The sequence below is a fragment of the Triticum urartu genome, chromosome 6A (assembly GCF_056163025.1).
Source record: "Triticum urartu cultivar PI428250 chromosome 6A, HENAU_Tu73, whole genome shotgun sequence".
NCBI classification, from domain to species: domain Eukaryota; kingdom Viridiplantae; phylum Streptophyta; class Magnoliopsida; order Poales; family Poaceae; genus Triticum; species Triticum urartu.
In genome coordinates this window covers 68,867,987-68,885,829 of record NC_141878.1, presented here as the reverse complement: position 1 = coordinate 68,885,829, position 17,843 = coordinate 68,867,987, and the positions used below count along the sequence as shown (strand labels likewise).

Genomic DNA, 17,843 nt, shown 5'->3' with positions numbered 1-17,843 from the left:
TTTGCCATCTCGGTCATTTTTTTTACTCCAGATGCAACCCGATGGCATGGAAAAACCTGAACCAACTTTCTTCAGATTCAGAGCTACTGATTGTATTGTAGCATACTGAATTCAGATTTTGCGAAACTACCGCCAAGTCGTCGCGCGTACCTGTTTCGTCGTGTGAAAAGGAAAGGAAAACGGAATAAATTTCACAAGCAACCAAATTCTTTCATAATGTACATATAATTTGCCATCTCGGTCATTTTTTTTACTCCAGATGCAACCCGATGGCATGGAAAAACCTGAACCAACTTTCTTCAGATTCAGAGCTACTGATTGTATTGTAGCATACTGAATTCAGATTTTGCGAAACTACCGCCAAGTCGTCGCGCGTACCTGTTTCGTCGTGTGAAAAGGAAAGGAAAACGGAATAAATTTCACAAGCAACCAAATTCTTTCATAATGTACATATAATTTGCCATCTCGGTCATTTTTTTTACTCCAGATGCAACCCGATGGCATGGAAAAACCTGAACCAACTTTCTTCAGATTCAGAGCTACTGATTGTATTGTAGCATACTGAATTCAGATTTTGCGAAACTACCGCCAAGTCGTCGCGCGTACCTGTTTCGTCGTGTGAAAAGGAAAGGAAAACGGAATAAATTTCACAAGCAACCAAATTCTTTCATAATGTACATATAATTTGCCATCTCGGTCATTTTTTTTACTCCAGATGCAACCCGATGGCATGGAAAAACCTGAACCAACTTTCTTCAGATTCAGAGCTACTGATTGTATTGTAGCATACTGAATTCAGATTTTGCGAAACTACCGCCAAGTCGTCGCGCGTACCTGTTTCGTCGTGTGAAAAGGAAAGGAAAACGGAATAAATTTCACAAGCAACCAAATTCTTTCATAATGTACATATAATTTGCCATCTCGGTCATTTTTTTTACTCCAGATGCAACCCGATGGCATGGAAAAACCTGAACCAACTTTCTTCAGATTCAGAGCTACTGATTGTATTGTAGCATACTGAATTCAGATTTTGCGAAACTACCGCCAAGTCGTCGCGCGTACCTGTTTCGTCATGTGAAAAGGAAAGGAAAACGGAATAAATTTCACAAGCAACCAAATTCTTTCATAATGTACATATAATTTGCCATCTCGGTCATTTTTTTTACTCCAGATGCAACCCGATGGCATGGAAAAACCTGAACCAACTTTCTTCAGATTCAGAGCTACTGATTGTATTGTAGCATACTGAATTCAGATTTTGCGAAACTACCGCCAAGTCGTCGCGCGTACCTGTTTCGTCATGTGAAAAGGAAAGGAAAACGGAATAAATTTCACAAGCAACCAAATTCTTTCATAATGTACATATAATTTGCCATCTCGGTCATTTTTTTTACTCCAGATGCAACCCGATGGCATGGAAAAACCTGAACCAACTTTCTTCAGATTCAGAGCTACTGATTGTATTGTAGCATACTGAATTCAGATTTTGCGAAACTACCACCAAGTCGTCGCGCGTACCTGTTTCGTCGTGTGAAAAGAAAAGGAAAACGGAATAAATTTCACAAGCAACCAAATTCTTTCATAATGTACATATAATTTGCCATCTCTATTTCCAATACTAGCAAAATCAGTTTGTTTATTCGGCCACAAGACATCTTCATCATCATGCATGGCTCTAACCGTGCATTGCATTGCGGAGAGAAAGCCAAAGATGAACAAAGATTAAACTTTGCCGAAACGAGTGAAAGCCAACCAAACTCTACTATATGATTTGCCATATTCAATGGTTGCATATGGATATAGATGCCTCATGACAAAAAATAATTTAAAGTATCTATGCTGATTTGTTCTTTTCATTGCAAGCTACTACTAGTTTGCCTCATCAAAGAATAGAAAGTGACTTTCACTACACATGCATTTCTACTCTTTACTTCAACTTTTCCAACTTTATGCACCGGACCACACTTTTTCTCTCCAAACACCCGCCTCCTGCAGAGGATCTCGCTTCCCTATTCGAACCTATTTTTTCTGTCGCCCGATTCTACATGGCATATGAGGCATCACCCTGTGGCTATGCATTAAGTAGTAGTAAGCTTTCTCTAGTAAAATGGCTGAGCTGATTATGCAAGCCATAAAGTCACTCAGGGATAAAGTCACGCTTAGGCACTTGACGTGTACTCAAGTCGGTTTGCAGGTATTTTTCTTATCCAACTACATTATATAAAACTCCCTCCCTCCCCCTCTCTCTCGCGTCGTCTCCCTCGCGAGGCGACCCGAGGGCCCCCAGATCCTAGCGCCGCCAGGCCGGTCCCTGGCTGCTCCTCTGCCGCCGCTGTCACCGGCCCCTGCCGCGGTGGCGGCGGGCCCCGTTCCTCTAAGGGGAAGGGGATCTCCTGCCGTTGCGAAGGGCGAGGCGGACTTGGGCCCCGAGGCGGCGGCCTCGGTCTGCGTGGCGACGGCGACCGCTGCGGCCGCTCGGGCGGCGTGGGGGTCGGGCCTGGGCGCGGTGCTGCTGTCGCGCCGGGCGCGTCCTTTGGTGGAGGGAGGGCGCTCTTCGTCCTGCTCGGCGGCTGGCAACAGCGACCCGGCGGCGTCTCCAGGCGTGTTGCATTGCAGATCCGGTGGCCTGGTGCCCGTCCATGCGGTGGTGTGCGGGGCTCCTTGCCTCGGCTCAGATCTGGTCTGGATGGGGAGGGGTGGCAGCCCTCCTGTCCCTGCCTGCTGGCTTCGAGCTGGCCTACCTCTGCGGGCCAGGGACTGCGGTGCGGCGGTGCTGCTCGTTTTCGTGGCGGCAAGGTGTGATGCTCCGATTTGGATCGCCGGGGCGGGCCTGATGCGGTGGTGCTGCTCGTTGGCGGCCGAGCAGCGACATCGAGTGCGAGGGTGGTTCCTGTGTGGCATTGACGCGATTGTTGTGCAGGAGTGTACGGGTCAGCGGAGGTGATAGTTGACTTTGGTTGGCTGCGTGGGAGTGAAGGCTCTGCTTCTCCAGGAGAAAGCTTTGGCTGGTTTCTGGCCGGCCGCCGGCGGCGGCGCCCGTGGGCGTCGCTATCTCTCTTGGGAGCCCCGTTGAGGAGTTTTATGCAACCTCTCCTCTCGGGTCAAGATCTTCGGGCGAAAGTCAGGATCCTTCTGGTGGATCGGGCGGCGACGTCGTCTCTACGTTGCTTTCCCTCTTGGGGGCGCCGTCTCTGAGATCTTGGCCCCTTTTGCACTTCCGGCAGGCTGGACGTGCACAACATCGTGGTCGGCAGATGTTCGACCGGCGGTGTGGGAGGTTGGCGTTGTGACTTGTGTGGCAACGACAATGATGGCGTGTGGTGCTGGGTGGTCTGGTGTGCCAATCGGTGTGCTTTTGCTGGTTTCTGGCTGTGATAGAGGAGTCGGAGCTGTGGGCGGCGGGGTCATTGCGGCAACGATGACTCCATGAGGGCGGTTTTCAGCGAACGGTGCTCTCCGGGTGTTGTGCTGGACTAAGGTCGGTGCGAGGCCAATAAAATCGGAGTTGTCTTGTCCTCGACGCTGTGGTCGACTCTTTGGCGTTGCTTTGTTGTTCGGTGCTACCTTTTGATGGTGTGTCGTTTGGTTGTGAGGTGATCTTGTTTGTGGCCAGGTCGTCCGCGTGTGCCTCATGTGGAGTTTGTAATCTAGGTTTTCGTCCGGTTTTTCTCTAATTAACCGAACAACTCTCTTTTTCTTAATCAATGAAAATGGTAAATCTTTTGCCTCGTTTTTAAAAAAAGTCGGTTTGCAAGTGCTATATAAGAGCACTACTCCTCCCGTTGTAAATCAGCGCAAGTAGCAATCAAAAATTCTAGTAGTACACTACTACTGCAACCAGCCGCACTAGTAGTACGCGAGCTTCTCCTGCTACACATGTGTGTTTGCCCTCCTAGCTCAGTGTGTGCAGCTGCAGCTTACTTTGCTAACTTTGTTAGTGTACGAGAGAGAGCTAGCCAGTAGTTTTTGGGCTAACAATTGGCATCAGAGCTTCGTTTCGATAGCCATGGCTGGTGTAAAAGGAGTGCAGCAGCGCACCACCTCAGATGGTTCCCAGTCACAGCCATCACATGACGGCTCCCAGTCGCCGCCTCCGGAGGAGCGGCGAGGGCGCAACCGGTCCAGGCGTGGCCATCACGGTGAGGTCGTGGTTAGGGAGATCGTGCATGAGACCGCAATCAGCGGTAGCGTGCCCATCACCTTTCCGATGCTCACACGCTCGAACTACAGCGAGTGGGCGTTGATCATGGAGTGCAACCTCCATGCAGCGAGCCTCTGGGTTCTCATGAAGGACGACCTGGTCGAGAGAAAGGAGGGCAGGAAAGCCATGGCGACACTCATGCGTTCCACGCCGCCGGAGATGCATGACATGCTCACGGCGAAGGCAAGCGCCAAGGAGGCGTGGGAAGCCATCCTTACCTAGCGCCTCGGCAGCAACCGCGTGCGCGAGGCGAACACGCAGAAGCTGCGGGCAGACTTCGAGAACATCACCTTCAAGGAGGGCGAGCTCATCGACGACTTCGCCATGCGGATCTCCAGCCTTGCGTCGTAGCTCCGCGTGTTTGGTGACACCATGGACGACGCGAGAGTCGTGCAGAATTTTCTCCGCGTCGTGCCACCTCGCTTCACTCAGGTAGCACTCTCCATCAAGACTTTGCTTGACCTGAGCGAGCTCTCCATCGAGGAGCTCACGGGCCGGTTGCGGATGGTCGAGGACCGCCTTGACGACGGCCGCGAGAGCTTCGGCGGCGACAACTCCTATTCTCAAAGAAGTGGGAGACGAGGAAGCATCAAGGACATGGTGGCGGTGCCCCGAGCAGTGGAGGCAACACCGGCAGAGGCGGCGGTCGCACCCAGAGCGGAGCCGGGCGAGGTGCCGGCAATGACGACAGCGACAAGTGCCGACTGAAGGAAATATGCCCTAGAGGCAATATTAAAGTTGTTATTTTATATTTTATTATATCATGATAAATGTTTATTATTCATGTTAGAATTGTATTAACCGGAAACTTGATACATGTGTGGGTACATAGATAAAACACCGTGTCCCTAGTAAGCCTCTACTAGGCTAGCTCGTTAACCAAAGATGGTTAAGTTTCCTAAACATAGACATGTGTTGTCATTTGATGAACGGGATCACATCATTAGGAGAATTATGTGATGGACAAGACCCATCCGTTAGCTTAGCATATTGATCATTCAGTTTTATTGCTATTGCTTTCTTCATGTCAAATATATATTCCTTCGACTATGAGATTATGCAACTCCCGGATACCAGAGGAATGCCTTGTGTTCTATCAACCGTCACAATGTAATTGGGTGATTATAAAGATGCTCTACAGGTATCTCCGAAGGTGTTTGTTGGGTTGGCATAGATCGAGATTAGGATTTGTCACTCCGAGTATCGGAGAGGTGTCTCTGGGCCCTCTCGGTAATGCACATCATAAGAAGCCTTGCAAGCAAAGTAACTAATGAGTTAGTTGCAGGATGTTGTATTATGGAACGAGTAAAGAGACTTGCCGATAACGAGATTGAACTAGGTATGAAGATACCGACGATTGAATCTCGGGCAAGTAACATACCGATGATAAAGGGAATAACGTATGTTGTCATAACGGTTCGACCGATAAAGATCTTCGTAGAATATGTGGGAACCAATATGAGAATCCAGATTCCACTGTTGGTTATTGACCGGAGAGGTGTCTCGGTCATGTCTACATAGTTCTTGAACCCATAGGGTCTGCACGCTTAATGTTTGATGACGATTTTGTATTGTATGAGTTATGTGATTTTGTGGCCGAATGTTGGTCGGAGTCCCAAATGATATCACGGACATGCCGAGGAGTCTCGAAATGGTCGAGAGGTAAAGATTGATATATAGGACGATAGTATTCGGACATTGGAAGTGTTTCGGAGGATATCAGGTACATATCGGGTCACCGAAAGGGGCTCCGGGCACCCTCCGACAAAGATATGGGCCTTATGGGCCAACAGAGGGATAGACCAGCCCACAAGGGGCTGGTGTGCCCCCATATAGGCCGAAATAGGAGGAGAAGGAAAGAGGGGAAGGGAGAAGGAAAGAGGAGGATTTGGCCTCCCCCTTCCTTCCCTCCCCCTCTTTCTTTCCTTTCCCCTCCGGTTAATAAGGAAGGGGGGCCGAATTGGAGGAGACCCCCAAGTAGGATTCCTCCTACTTGGGGCACCCCCCTTGGCTGCTCCCTCTCCCTCCCACCTATATATATGAGGGGAGGAGGCGCCTAGAACACACATCAATTTTTGTTAGCCGTGTGTGGCGCCTCCCTTCATAGATTACACCCTCGGTCATATTGTCATAGTGCTTAGGCAAAGCCCTGCGCGGATCACTTCACCATCACCGTCACCACGCCATCGTGCTGACAGAGCTCATCTACTTCCTCGACACTTTGCTGGATCAAGAGTTCGAGGGACGTCATCGAGCTGAACGTGTGCAGAACTCAGAGGTGTCGTACGTTCGGTGCTTGATCGGTCGGAATGAGAAGAAGTTCGACTACATCAACCACGTTGTCAAATGCTTCCACTTTCGGTCTACGAGGGTACGTAGACACACTCTCCCCCTCTCATTGCTATGCATCTCCTAGATAGATCTTGCGTGAGCATAGGAATTTTTTTGAAATTGCATGCTACATTTCCCAACAGTGGCATCCGAGCTAGGTCTATGCGTAGATGATATGCACGAGTAGAACACAAAGAGTTGTGGGCGGTGATCATCATACTGCTTACCATCTACGTCTTATTTTGATTCTGTAGCGACCCGACCTCAAACGGTCAAGTCTCTGTGCTTCAGTGCCATCCCTGGATCGGTAATGCTAACACACACAGTACTCGAAGAATTTATAACAGAGTAGAAATCACACACTTAATACATTGATGTCTCCAAAAGAGAACTTATTTACAATAAATATGGCTTAAGGCCATCTAATACGATAATTGTGGAAGGCTTGGAAGATAAAGTGAGTCCATCAATTCCAACAGCATAGCTGAGCTGCACGACAACGACCTAGTGATACGTCTCCAACGTATCTATAATTTTTGATTGGTCCATGCTATATTATCTACTGTTTTGGACTATATTGGGCATTATTTTCCACTTTTATATTATTTTTGGGACTAACCTATTAACCGGAGGCCCAACCCAGAATTACTGTTTTTTTGCCTATTTCAGTGTTTCGAAGAAACGGAATATCAAACAGAGTCCAAACGGAATAAACCTTTCTGGAACGTGATTTTCTTCCCGAATATGACCCAGGAGACTTGGACCCTACGCCAAGGAAGCTTCGAGGTGGGCATGAGGTAGGGGGCGCGCCCTATACCCCCAGGCGCGCCCCCACCCTCGTGGGCCTACCGAAGCTCCATCGACGTACTTCCTCCTATATATACCTACGTACCCCCAAACGAACAGATACGGAGCCAAAAACCTAATTCCACCGCCGCAACTTTCTGTATCCACGAGATCCCATCTTGGGGCCTGTTCCGGAGCTCCGCCGGAGAGGGCCATCATCACGGAGGGCTTCTACATCATCATAGCCTCTCCGATGAAGTGTGAGTAGTTTACCTCAGACCTTCGGGTCCATAGTTATTAGCTAGATGGCTTCTTCTCTCTTTTTGGATCTCAATACAAAGTTCTCCCCCTCTCTCGTGGAGATCTATTCGATGTAATCTTCTTCTTCTTTGCGGTGTGTTTGTTGAGACCGATGAATTGTGGGTTTATGATCAAGTCTATCTATGAATAATATTTGAATCTTCTCTAAATTCTTTTATGTATGATTGGTTATCTTTGCAAGTCTCTTCGAATTATCAGTTTGGTTTGGCCTACTAGATTGGTTTTTCTTGCCATGGGAGAAGTGCTTAGCTTTGGGTTCGATCTTGCGGTGTCCTTTCCGAGTGACAGAAAGGGCATCAAGGCACGTATTGCATCGTTGCCATCGAGGATAACAAGATGGGGTTTATTTCATAGTGCATGAATTTATCTCTCTACATCATGTCATCTTTCTTAAAGCGTTACTCTGTTTTTAACTTAATACTCTAGATGCATGCTGGATAGCGGTCGATGAGTGGAGTAATAGTAGTAGATGCAGAATCGTTTCGGTCTACTTGTCACGGACGTGATGCCTATATAGATGATCATGCCTAGATATTCTCATAACTATGCTCAATTCTATCAATTGCTCAACAGTAATTTGTTCACCCACCGTAGAATACTTATGCTCTTGAGAGAAGCCACTAGTGAAACCTATGGCCCCCGTGTCTATTCTCATCATATCAATCTCCATCACTTTAATCTTGCTTTGCTTTTTTACTTTGCCTTTTACTTTTCACTTTGCATCTCTATACCAAAAATACCAAAAATATTATATCTATCAGATCTCACTCTCGTAAGTGACCGTGAAGGGATTGACAACCCCTAATCGCGTTGGTTGCGAGTAGCTATCGTTTTGTGCAGGTATGAGGGACTTGAGCGTGGCCTCCTACTGGATTGATACCTTGGTTCTCAAAAACTGAGGGAAATACTTACGCTACTCTGCTGCATCATCATTTCCTCTTCGGGGAAATCCAACGCAAGCTCAAGAGGTAGCAAGAAGAATTTCTGGCGCCGTTGCCGGGGAGTCTACGCAAAAAGTCAACATACCAAGTACCCATCACAATCCCTTCTCTCGCATTAAATTATTTGCCATTTGCCTCTCGTTTTCCTCTGCCCCGCTTCACCCTTGCCATTTTATTCGCCCTCTCTCTCTATCCTTCCTCTCTTTCTCTATTTGCCTCTTTTGCCCGTTTCTTGTTTGCTCGTATGGTTGGATTAGTTGTTTATTTATTACTAAACAGAGAACCTAAGATTTATGGATACTCATCCGCTTGCTAATCTTTTTAAGAGATCCAGTTATGTTGAACCAATTGCTAGTGAGTTTTGTGCACTAGATTATCTTTATGAATTTTTGCTTGAAATTCGTGAATCTGAAAATTGCGATGAAGTATTTTATGAAGTGATTCACAATAGATCTTTGAATAAAAAGCATGATTGCAATGATGTTATTATAAATTCTATTAATGTAAATTGTGCTAATAATATGCAAAACCCTAAGCTTGGGGATGCTAATTTTGCCATGTCCTCTACTTGTTGCAACAATCATGATTGGGGTGATTCTTTTGATCTTCAAAATTTATTTAAGTCCCATGAAGAATATGAGATTGATTATAATGTTTGCAATAATATTGAAAGTGGGTTTGGAAGAATGTCAACTTTAGATCCCACATATTTGGAGAATTTTCAATCTTACGAAGTTTTTGATAAAAGTGCGTTTGGGAAGGTCATGACTTTAGTTAATGTTAATCCCACTATTTTGGAAAAGTGCCAACTTTGCATGCATGTGGATCATATTGAGGATATTTTATGTGATAGCTATATTGTTGAATTTGCTTATGATCCTACATGTAGTTACTATGAGAGAGGAAAATATGGTTGTAGAAATTTTCATGTTACTAAATTACCTCTAGTTATGTTGAGATTGCTATTGTTTCTTTCCTCTTCCTTGCATATGCTAGTTTTTGCTTGCCTTGATAATTTGTTTGCCTATAAGATGCCTATGCATAGGAAGTATGTTAGACTTATATGTGTTTGTCACATGCTTTATGATGCTCCTTTTGTGCTTCAATTCTTGTCTTTCATGTGAGCATCATTAAAATTATCAATGCCTAGCTATAAGGCTTTAAAGAAAAGCGCTTGTTGGGAGACAACCCAATATTTTCCCTTGCTGTTATTCAATAAATAAATTATTTAGCCTCTGTTTTGGTTGTGTTTTTTGTGTTTAATTAGTGTTTGTGCCAAGTAGAACCGTTGGGAAGACTTTGGGAAAGTCTTGTTGAACTTGCTGTAAAAAACAGAAACTTTAGCGCTCACGAGAACTGCTGTCATTTTTATTTGGAAAGTGCTATTTAGTTAATTCTTTTTGCAGATGATTAATAGATAAATTCCTCACGTCCATAAATTTATTTTAGAATTTTTGGGGTTCCAGATCTTGCGCTAGCTACAGATTACTACAGACTGTTCTGTTTTTGACAGATTCTGTTTTTCGTGTGTTGTTTGCTTATTTTGATGAATCTATGGTTAGTAAAATAGTTTATAATCCATAGGGAAGTTGGAATACAGTAGTTTTAACACCAATATAAATAAATAATGAGTTCATTACAGTACCTTGAAGTGGTCTTTTGTTTTCTTTCTCTAATGGAGCTCACGAGATTTCTATTGAGTTTTGTGTTGTGAAGTTTTCAAGTTTTGGGTGAATTCTTGTGATGGATTATGGAATAAGGAGTGGCAAGAGCCTAAGCTTTGGGATGCCCATGGAACCCCCAAGATAATCCAAGGACACCAAAAAGTCAAAGCTTGGGGATGCCCCAGAAGGCATCCCCTCTTTCGTCCACTTCCATCGGTAATTTACTTGGAGCTATATTTTTATTCACCAACATGATATGTGTTTTGCTTGGAGCGTCTTGTATTATTTGTGTCTTTGGTTGTTAGTGTGCCACAATCATCCTTGCTGTACACACCTTTTGAGAGAGCCATACATGAATTAGAATTTGATAGAATACTCTATGTGCTTCACTTATATCTTTTTGAGCTAAGTAGTTTTGCTCTATGTGCTTCACTTATATCTTTTGAGCGCTATAATTTTGCTCTATGTGCTTCACTTAGATATTTTAGAGCACGGTGGTGGATTTGTTTTAAAGAAACTATTGATCTCTCATGCTTCACTTAAATTATTTTGAGAGTCTTAATAGCATGGTAATTTGCTTAATAGTAACATGCTTGGTATTCAAGATTTGTGAAACTTTCTTTTGAGTGTGTTGAATACTAAGAAAAGTTGGATGCTTGATAATTGTTCTGAGATATGGATGTAGTAATATCAAAGTCATGCTAGTAGAGTAATTGTGAATTTGAGAAGTGCTTGAGTTAAAGTTTGCAAGTCCCGTAGCATGCACGTATGGTAAACATTATGCAACAAATTTGAAACATGAGGTGTTATTTGATTGTCCTCCTTATGAGTGGCGGTCGGGGACGAGCGATGGTCTTTTCCTACCAATCTATCCCCCTAGGAGCATGCGCGTAATACTTTGGTTTTTGATGGCTTGTAGATTTTTGCAATAAGTATATGAGTTCTTTATGACTAATGTTGAGTCCATGGATTATACACACTCTCACCCTTCCATCATTGCTAGCCTCTACGGTACCATGCATTGCCCTTTCTCACATCGAGAGTTGGTGCAAACTTCGCCGGTGCATCCAAACCCCGTGATATGATACGCTCTTTCACACATAAAGCTCCTTATATCTTCCTCAAAACAGCCACCATACCTACCTATTATGGCATTTCCATAGCCATTCCGAGATATATTGCCATGCAACTTTCCACCATCCAGTTTATCATGACACATTCATCATTGTCATATTGCTTAGCATGATCATGTAGTTGACATAGTATTTGTGGCAAAGCCACCGTTCATAATTTTTTTCATACTTGTCACTCTTGAGGCAATATAAATTAGTTATTATTATATTTCCTTGTTCATGATAATCGTTTATTATCCATGCTAGAATTGTATTGATAGGAAACTCAGATACATGTGTGGATACATAGACAACACCATGTCCCTAGTAAGCCTCTAGTTGACTAGCTCGTTGATCAATAGATGGTTACGGTTTCCTGACCATGGACATTGGATGTCGTTGATGACGGGATCACATCATTAGGAGAATGATGTGATGGACAAGACCCAATCCTAAGCCTAGCACAAGATCGTGTAGTTCGTATGCTAAAGCTTTTCTAATGTCAAGTATCATTTCCTTAGACCATGAGATTGTGCAACTCCCGGATACCGTAGGAATGCTTTTGAAGGAAATATGCCCTAGAGGCAATAATAAAGTTATTATTTTATTATATCATGATAAATGTTTATTGTTCATGCTAGAATTGTATTATCCGGAAACATAATACTTGTGTGAATACATAGACAAACTAAACGTCACTAGTATGCCTCTACTTGACTAGCTCGTTAATCAAAGATGGTTATGTTTCCTAACCATAGACATGTGTTGTCATTTGATTAACAGGATCACATTATTAGGAGAATGATGTGATTGACATGACCCATTCCATTAGCTTAGCACCCGATCATTTAGTATGTTGCTATTGCTTTCTTCATGACTTATACATGTTCCTATGACTATGAGATTATGCAACTCCCGTTTGCCGGAGGAACACTTTGTGTGCTACCAAACGTCACAACGTAACTGGGTGATTATAAAGGAGATCTACAGGTGTCTCCAAAGGTACATGTTGGGTTGGCGTATTTCGAGAGTAGGATTTGTCACTCCGATTGTCGGAGAGGTATCTCTGGGCCCTCTCGGTAATGCACATCACATAAGCCTTGCAAGCATTGCAACTAATGAGTTAGTTGTGAGATGATGTATTACGAAACGAGTAAAGAGACTTGCCGGTAACGAGATTGAACTAGGTATTGAGATACTGACGATCGAATCTCGGGCAAGTAACATACCGATGACAAAGGGAACAAAGTATGTTGTTATGCGGTCTGACCGATAAAAGATCTTCGTAGAATATGTGGGAGCCAATATGAGCATCCAGGTTCCGCTATTGGTTATTGACCGGAGACATGTCTCGGTCATGTCTACATTGTTCTCGAACCCGTAGGGTCCGCACGTTTAACGTTACGATGACAGTTTCATTATGAGTTTATATATTTTGATGTACCGAAGTTAGTTCGGAGTCCCGGATGTGATCACGGACATGACGAGGAGTCTCGAAATGGTCGAGACATAAAAATTGCTATATTGGAAGCCTATGTTTGGACATCGGAAGTGTTCCGGGTGAAATCGGCATTTTACCGGAGTACTGGGAGGTTACCGGAACCCGCCGGTAACCTAATGGGCCTTAATGGGCCTAGTGGAGGAAGAGGAGAGGAGGCCTAGGGGCTGCCGCGCGCCCCTCCCCCCAAGTCCGAATTGGACAAGGAGGGGGCGGCGCCCCCCCTTTCCTTTCTTCCCTCTCTTCCTTCTTCCCCAAGTCCTAATCCAACTAGGGAAAGGGGGGAGTCCTACTCCCGGTAGGAGTAGGACTCCTCCTGCGCGCCTACTCCTATGGCCGGCCGCACCCCCCTTGGCTCCTTTATATACGGGGGCAGGGGGCACCCCTAGACACATAAGTTGATCTCTAAGATCGTTCTCTTAGCCGTGTGCGGTGCCCCCTTCCACCATAGTCCTCGATAATATTGTAGTGGTGCTTAGGTGAAGCCCTGCGACAGTAGAACATCAAGATCGTCACCACACCATCGTGCTGACGGAACTCTTCCCCGACACTTTGCTGGATCGGAGTCCGGGGATCGTCATCGAGCTAAACGTGTGCTAAAACTCGGAGGTGCCGTAGTTTGGGTGCTTGATCGGTCGGGCCATGAAGACGTACGACTACATCAACCGCGTTGTCATAACGCTTCTGTTGTCGGTCTACGAGGGTACGTAGATCACACTCTCCCCTCTCGTTGCTATGCATCACCATGATCTTGCGTGTGCGTAGGAAAATTTTGAAATTACTACGTTCCCCAACAGCTTTGGGTGCACCAAACGTCACAACGTAACTGGGTGGCTATAAAGGTGCACTGCGGGTATCTCCGAAAGTGTCTGTTGGGTTGGCACGAATCGAGACTGGGATTTGTCACTCCGTGTAACGGAGAGGTATCTCTGGGCCCACTCGGTAGGACATCATCATAATGTGCACAATGTGACCAAGGAGTTGATCACGGGATGATGTGTTACGGAATGAGTAAAGAGACTTGCCGGTAACGAGATTGAACGAGGTATCGGGATACCGACGATCGAATCTCGGGCAAGTATCGTACCGATAGACAAAGGGAATTTTATACGGGATTGATTGAATCCTTGACATCGTGGTTCATCCGATGAGATCATCGTGGAACATGTGGGAGCCAACATGGGTATTGACGGTGTCCTGGACTAGGGGGTACTCACCATGTCGTCTCCCGATCTATTAGATTGGGCCGAGGACCCCCGTGGCCGTATACTCATGGGCCAGTTCGAACGGCTACCGCATACAAGGAAGATTCCACAAGACTTGGCGATCAAGACAAGGACTTCTCCCCACCGGCGTATTCGGCTAGGACTCTTGTTATCCTAGGCCTCCGGTGCATTATATAAACCGAGGCCAGGCTAGTCGATAGATATATAATATATACAACAATCATACCATAGGCCAGCTTCTAGGGTTTAGCCTCCTTGATCTCGTGGTAGATTTACTCTTGTACTACCCATATCATCAATATTAATCGAGCATGACGTAGGGTTTTACCTCCATCAAGAGGGCCCGAACCTAGGTAAAACATCGTGTTCCCTGCCTCCTGTTACCATCCGGCCTAGACGCACAGTTCGGGACCCCCTACCCGAGATCCGTTGGTTTTGACACCGACATTGGTGTTTTCATTGAGAGTTCCGCTGTGTGATCGACAAAAGGATCGATGGCTCGCCTGCAGATCAACTACGACTTCGGCGTCTTCGTCACCAGTTCGACTGGTCACCTTGGTTCGAAAAAAAATTGCGCCCCGTGTTCGGATCACCATGTCCGGACGAGGGCCTTCATCAAACATCAACTCCGATCTCTATCAAAGATCACGGAGGAATCATCTATGGAGCTCGGGGGCTCAACGTCAACATTGCCCTCAAGCGACCGTGCTGTTTTTCTGGACAGCGAACTCGTATCTGCCACCACCACCTCCTCGAGTATCTCTTTGACGATTGCTTTGGTGTAATTGTGCGGAATTGAGTCTACAACAACCCTGGAAAATTTCGTCGAGTTCCGATGGAGGAATCTCTGGCAATCCACGATATACCGGAGCCCTGTCAAATCTGGACGGGAATTTGGATGAGTTTAGGGCGTGGTGTCCAGCTTCTAGCCCAGACGTCCTTTGGAAGATCCAACCGTTGATCGGCTGCGTAATTCCTATATCTACCACCTCTCAAAATTTCGGCTCGATCCGACCGTTCAAACTCCAGGAACCTTCCGATTAGTGCATCACTTTTCGGATATGTTTTCTGCGCGAAAACGAATCCGACCCGAGTTCATCTTTTTTATGAACAGGATTTCGGACATCCTTTTGAAGGAAGTTTTGTATGGGGTATTGTGTTTTGTTCCCGAACACATCCCACTAACTGTAAGATCTTTTGAACATGATCTTCAACATCATGCTGGTGTCAAACCAGTCCGGCAATATTACTCCACGGCTGCCGACCTGCGCTAAACACGGCGTCACTTTGTTGAGCCGAGCTCAACTTCTTCGGATCATCATCTCGGCAAGCCGAACAAGAGCCCGGCATCGCGAAGGATAAATCATCACCAACATCGCCGCCCCACGGATTACACGGAGCGGGCATACCGGCATCGCCGCACGGTCGCTTCATCAAGCCGGCATCGACCACGTCACGACCTGCATCGACATGGCCGTACTATTACTTCTTCAAGCTGGTGTCCATCATGCCGACCTACTTCGACTCATCGGCTGACATCGAGGCTTCGACATCTCGGCTGGACCGGGGGCTTCACCATCTCTTCATCAACCTACTCCGGACACTTCGGCGTCACTAGCCGACCAGCTCTGTCACGTTAGCTGGGCCGAGGGCTTTGCCTCGGCGAGTCAACCTTTACCAGCATTGCCATGCTGTCGTTTTATCGCTCATCAGGCAATGGGTGTGCGGAGCGGGTCCCAATTTTAGGAATCACCTTCCTTCGAATTTCTACAACAAATAAACCAGGTGCTATTAATCCCAGTATTTTTTGCTTGTTTGGGTTCATTTTTCCCAAGGAATTATTACTCTGGTTTGTCCTTCATATGTACACAGGTCTATCAAATGGTGGCTGCATTAACGACAGTCGCATGGTGGTTCGGTCAGTTTTCGTACATAGTCCGGCGAATGCCGCACTCGGAGCTCGGACCGACCTGCGAATTCAGGCTTTGCCACGCCTTTACCGCATCACGCCGACGCCCTGCATCGACTTGACTTCGGCGCCAGGCCATATTTCTTTTATTACTCACTTTGCATAAATTAATTATTATGCAACGATTTATTATTATTATTATTATTATTACTACTACTATCTCCGGTTTGCACTATTTTATGTGGCACAGGAAAATGATCCAGCCGGACTATATCCTTTGGCGTCACCTCGGCTGGACGGGGGGCTTCGTCAACACTTCATTACCCCATGCCGGGGACTTCGGCATCACTCTGCCGGCCTGCATTGACCGTGCTATGTCACCACTTCGGAGTGCCGAGCTCTTTGCTCCGCCACCTCGGGACCATCTTGGGGGATGGAACCTTGCCCCGCATCAAGCTCGGACCGCGTCATCAATACCGAACACATTAACCAGCTAAGTCATTTTCATGCTCAAAGCTTTAATTTCTAACTTGTGTTTGGTTCGACCAAGCATTATACTTTTTTGGAAAAAAGTTGCTTGTAGAAAATTTCCTTGTCCAAACTTTGTTTGTGACACACAAATTCAAGGACCCAATTCACTTGGGGGCTTCCTTTATGAAGCTTTTCCTGTTGCATATGATTATACTTGTACGACTTTGTTCCTTGTTCGTGTATTACGCCACAATATGCACCACATTGACTTAAGCGATTTGCAAGCTGGGTTGCCTCGCTCCTGTGTTTACCCCTACGTTCCCGATTGTTCGGCTAGGGAGTAAAGGGAGCACCTCTGCGATTGTCACGATCGGGTCACCTGAGCCAGACCTCAGACTGGGTGAAGCCGAAAGCTAGCGCTCTTATAGTTATTCAATGATGGTCGGCACACAACGGAACTCATGAGTACAAAAAATCTATTGCACAAGTCTCATAATAACAATGAGCACCGAAGAAAGGTATCGGTGGGGGTACTATTTTCTTCGAAGATGCTTCTTACACTTCACGGTAATATAGCATAAGTTCCCTAAGCGCGCTTTGTCTATTACAACCTTATGGCCTGATTGCCTGGTTATTGGAAACACCGTCGATATTCTCGACCGATGGAGTACATAACACTTTTCGGTCCTTAACCGAAGAGGGAGAAGCCGACGGTCGGTTAAGACGTGTTTAAAGTTTGGTTGAACATAGATATGATATAGTACTTCGGTACATGCAATCATTCTTCTACCCAAGTCACTTGGGGGCTCTTAAGTTTATTTGAGCTGTTTTATAATAAGTGTTCTTCTTCTCAGTCGTTGCAAAGTTCTATTATTATTATTATTATTATTTATCACTCCTTTTTTCGACGCGAGTGTGCGGTCACTAGCCGGGGAGCCTAATTTCTCTCTCAAAACCGCTAGAGTTTAGTTTGCTAAACTGGCCTAATGAGAAGTACTCCGCCCTCGGGATAGGAGGTTGAAGCTGTAGGCTGACCCACTCAAAGTCTTGAGATAGGATGTGTCATGTTAAAGAACGACAGAAGCACTTCCTTTTTCTAAGACCAATTTTCGGATTGGCACCGAACACTTGATCTTGTTCGGACGTCATGTTTTTACTGACGTTTCTTGGTTTTCCAAGCTTTTTGGCACTTTTAAACTATTTGTGCTTTTCCAGCATTAGTCTCGCAGTGCAACGCCGGACACCTTTAGGGATTCGGCAAAAACATTCTCAGATATTGCTATATATGCATCGATTTCGAATTGTGTCTTCGGTCAATAGTTGGGTTGCCCGGCTCCTGCACTTGCTTCCTACATTCCGTTTTGTTCGGCTAGGCGTGCAAAG

At 45.7% G+C, this 17,843-nt stretch overlaps 1 pseudogene; it reads left to right on the top strand.

Annotated features, from left to right (window-relative positions):
- Positions 1–2,169: 2,169 nt before the first annotated feature.
- Positions 2,170–4,998, top strand: LOC147963977 (uncharacterized; annotated as a pseudogene).
- Positions 4,999–17,843: the final 12,845 nt, after the last annotated feature.